Here is a 4,455-nt window from a genome sequence, read left to right as displayed (position 1 = left end):
GGGCCTGAAGGGTTCGGAGCGAAGAGGGACCAGGCCGCGAGCGGAGGGGGACCCTAGGGCAGGTCCTGGCGGGCCGGCCTCCAGGTGGAGTGGGAAGGAAAGAAAACCCAGATTTTATGAATCCTGATGAAATCAGCCAGAAAGCTGATGACTGAAGGTTGACACTAGGTTGCTGTGAACTACCTCATGTAGCCAGGACAGAAAAATGTGGAAATAAATTCACTTTCCTTTAAGCCAGGTTACTCTTTGAGCTTGAGACTGTCCTTTGCCCAGGTAGTGGCCCAGCGTCTCTTTTGTCTTGAATACTTTAACCCAGCTGCTGTTTATGGAGCACATCTGTATTACTAGACAAACGTCACGGCCACAGCGTGTATTACTAAAATGTAAGCTCCGCAGGGGACAGAGATTTGTGTCTCTCATTCTAGACGATGTCCCCAGGACCTAGAAAATAGTCGGCTTTCAATAATTATTTATCGAATAAACTGTTAGGGCTTGTAATTCATCACATATAGAGGTGGGGGTGAAGGGGAAGCATGGAAGGAGCGTGAACCCCCAGTTTGGTCGACGCTGGCACCATCATTAGCACGAGAACACTAGTGCGGAAGCAGGGTTGGGGGAGAGAGTTTCATTTAAAACCTGCTGCGCTTCAGAGGCCTGTAAAAGATGCAAATCGAGAGGCACAGCAGGCAATTGCATAGAAAGATGCAAAGCTGAGAGAAGCCATTCCACCTGGAGACGCACATTCGTGGTCCACCAGCTCCTGAAATCCATAGTCTTGAAGCCTGAGGGTGGGTGAGCTTGCTGCAGGGGAGGGGCACATGGAGGTACAAGAAAAGGTAGCCCAGAACAAAGCCTTGGGAAGCCAGGGCCTTTTGGGAAGGGTGGGACCAGGGCAAGGCTGCTGACCGGAGTGACTTGTGCTCTGGGTGGTAACCAAGGAAAACAGGGATGCGAGAGGCCATGGACTCAGACCCGGTGGCGTCTGGGAGGCCTTGGGCGTGCTGTTTTGACAGGATTCTGCTGGAGCCGAAAGAGGGGCTCGGTCGTCTGTGGCCATTCCATCTAGCTTGCCACCTCTCTCCATCCCTCTACCGCCCAGAGGGGCTAGACAACCATCATCTCTTGCCCGTCTGGTCACCGTAACGCCCTCACTGTCCCCATGGCTTCCTCTCCACCCCTGGGTCTTCCACCTTGCTGCCGTTCCATCTGTCCACACTGCAGCCAGTGATCAACCCTAAAGGAAAACCTGGTCACACCGTTCTCCGCTTGGAGCCTTTGGTGCCCTCTCTCCCCGCTCTGCCGCTACCTCTGGACAAACTCTAAACTCCATAATGTGTCTTAGGAGGTCCTTTAGGGTCTCAGTGCTCAGCATTCTTTGTTGTAGTCAGGAAAAAACAATTCTTGCCAACTTAAGCAGAAAAGGTACTTTTCTTGGAAAGCTATCTGGTAACTGAGAATTGTCAGAGAGGCCAGGGACCAAGGGCCGGAGAAGCTCAGGGGGAGTAAGGCATGGCCAAAACCGTGCCAGCCTACGGAGATCACCTTCCCAGTTTGCTCAGGACTCTGGGAGTTCCCAGGATGTGGGCTTTCCACCTGTAAAACCAGGAAAATCCCAGGCTTGCCAGGACGAGCTGGTCACCCTGCTTAGCCTGTTGTTGTCGTGGGCACCTGCCATCTTGATACCTCGACCCTTGCCATCCACTGGATACCTGCTATCCTGCCATGGCCGCTTGTTGTCACGCAGCTGAACTCTGTTGTTTGTGGCACCTTCTGCTTTATCACTACGCATGGGATTCCGTCACGGGCACTGTGAACCATCTCCACCATCCTGCCCTTGATGTCCCTCCGGCCTGCATCAGGCTCCCAGCTAGGAGGAGGAGCTGGCTGTGTTTAGGTCAAATGCCATGCTCTGGCCTCCAGGGGGCTCAAAGAGAGGGCGTCCGCTCCCCCAAGCTTCCTCCCACTTTTCTTGGATCCCCCTAAAATGCAAAGGCTGTTCACGTGTTGAGCAGCCAAAAATGGCAGTTGCGCGTAAGCCCCTCGCTCCTCTGCTCTCCTCAGCCGCGCATTATGGAACACGCTTCTGTCAAGCTGCCGGAAGGCACCGTGGCCTGCCTCACCCCGTGGCCTTCGCACACGCGGTTCTCTTTTCCCGAGGCGGCCTCTCCTTCGGTTCTCAGTCTGGCCAGCCCTTTTTCTAGAAGGCGTCCCCGATTCTTGCTGTCCCAGTTTATCAGGGCTGCGGTAACAAAATACCACAGATGATGTGGCTTAAGCAGCACAGATTTATTTCCCACAGTCCTGGAGGCGGGAATTGAGATGCGGGAGCTGGCGGGCTCCCCTTGGCCTGCAGGTGGCGCCCTTCTTGCTGCCCTTTCACTCGAAACTCCCTCTGCACGAGGCGGCCCTGCTGTCTGTCTCTCTGTGCCTTCATCTTCTCTTCTCGTAAGGACGCCAGGCAGACGAGGTTAAAGCCCGCCCTAATGGCCTCATTCCAACCTCATCACCTCTTTGAAGGCCCACCTGCAAATACAGTCACATTCGGGGGCGTCACGGGTTAGGGCCTCAGCGTGTGGATCCGGGGGGACGTGATTCAGCCCATAGCAGCTGGCTCCTGTTAGTTAGGTCCTGTGTGTTCCTGCAGCATGTCAATCTGCTGTCGCCGTCGCAGGGTTTATAGTTGGTATCTGTTCACCCAAATGGACCGACCGCACCGTGCTGCTTGCCACTGGGTCACCACCCCAGTATGGCGAAACCTGGCTTCCCTCATAAGGGATTTATCAGGCACTGTGAAGACCTGCCACCCCCTCTGCCCAGAAAATTACTGCGGAATGCAGTGACTGCCTGTCGAATATTTAAAATGATCAAGACTTTTATTTAACACTAAAAAGTTAAAAGCAAATGAGCCTGAAAATGCTGAGTAAAAAAAAAAAAAATTTTCCTTGTCATTTGAATAACAGAGACCATTTGGCGGGGGGCGGCTAATGACACAACTGGTAAAACTTACAATCCTCTTGTGCTTTTGAGGGCGATTGCCACTCGATGTCATGAAAATAGGGCCACCAAAGTGCCAGACCCTCTCCTTCTGTTACTGTTCGTGTGACACGGCAGCAACCTGGACGTTTAACCAGCAGCCCTGTTTGCGTTGAAATGTGCAAGAAAAAGAATGAGTAGGCCCAATTTTACATATTCTGCATCCAGCGTATTGGACTTTCTCCCTTCAGAGACACCTGAGCGAGATTCAGATGCCTTAACATGAAAGCACGGTTTTTCCAGCTGGCATGATCAGCAGCAGAGACATCGCCCTCGTGGCCTTTGGGGCAGGCCCTTCAACCCTGCATTGTGGACAGGCCGTGTACTCACGGTTCAACCAAAATCTCATGCTTTGTGGTCAGACTGGCAAGGTTTCTTACTTGCGAGTTACACATTAACTTTAGCCTGCTGATAATTTCAATCTGTCATAAAATAAGATTACCCTAAAGAAAAGGGTCCCTTGACCAGTCTCACCGCAAAAGCCACGGTCATCAACAAGTTGAAATTAATATGTAACATGCGAGGGCACAGGAGGTCCACGCATCACGTGAGCCATGGTAGCATAGGAAATAAACAAAGCACAGTTCAGTCCAAGGAATTCTAATTTATGACCAGGGAGCACTCACTAAAGTCCAACCGCTAATTTTACAGTCACCCTATTTACCAAAGAGGACTTAAGTCAAAATAGGTGAAGTGTAATCATTATCATGACTTTTAGAGCATGCCAAAGGCAAACTCATGGCCTTGAAAGTAAAGCGACCCAACTCACAAGTACACATGGGAATGAAATCAGTGATGCCGGCTGCAGAATCACTCAGGGGCGCCAGCCACGCACTCAGTACAAAGTGTTCGGCTGCTTTTGCCGCTCTGTCTTTTGAACCTCTTTTCTTTTTCGACTCGGCTCATTCTTCCCACTTTAAGTCTAGTTCTAAAATCCCACCGTCATGCTCCTAGCCTCACGACTCCCCAGACCTCACCCCACCACGCACCTCAGAGAAGAGCCCTGTAATGGAGCCGACTTCTGTGTCTACAATTATCCACGTGTTTATCTATTCAATTCCCTGTTGATTTTCCATCCCAAAAATGATCGTTTTTCAGTAAGACAAACAAACGAACAAACACACTCAATTAACTGGGGATTTTAGAGGAATTTCTAACAATTGCGTTGAGTTTACCGCTTTCCGGGTATAAGCAAGACTTCAGTTTCTATTCCCATCGGTCTTGCCATGATTTTGCAGACATTTACGCAATCCGCACGCAGAGCTGCCCGTGCACTGGCCTTCGCCTGCCTTTCCATCCTGACTTTCTTCCGTTAAGGAAAAATACTCTAGGAATGAAGATGATAGTACTTAGAAAAGGTTCACGCTCAAACGAGGACCCTGATCCAGATCAGGGGTGAAACCTGGGAGAAGCGTGGCTGTC

Source organism: Pteropus alecto, unplaced genomic scaffold (genome assembly GCF_000325575.1).
Source record: "Pteropus alecto unplaced genomic scaffold, ASM32557v1 scaffold80, whole genome shotgun sequence".
Taxonomy (NCBI): Eukaryota; Metazoa; Chordata; class Mammalia; order Chiroptera; family Pteropodidae; genus Pteropus; species Pteropus alecto.
This window is presented reverse-complemented; position numbering follows the sequence as displayed.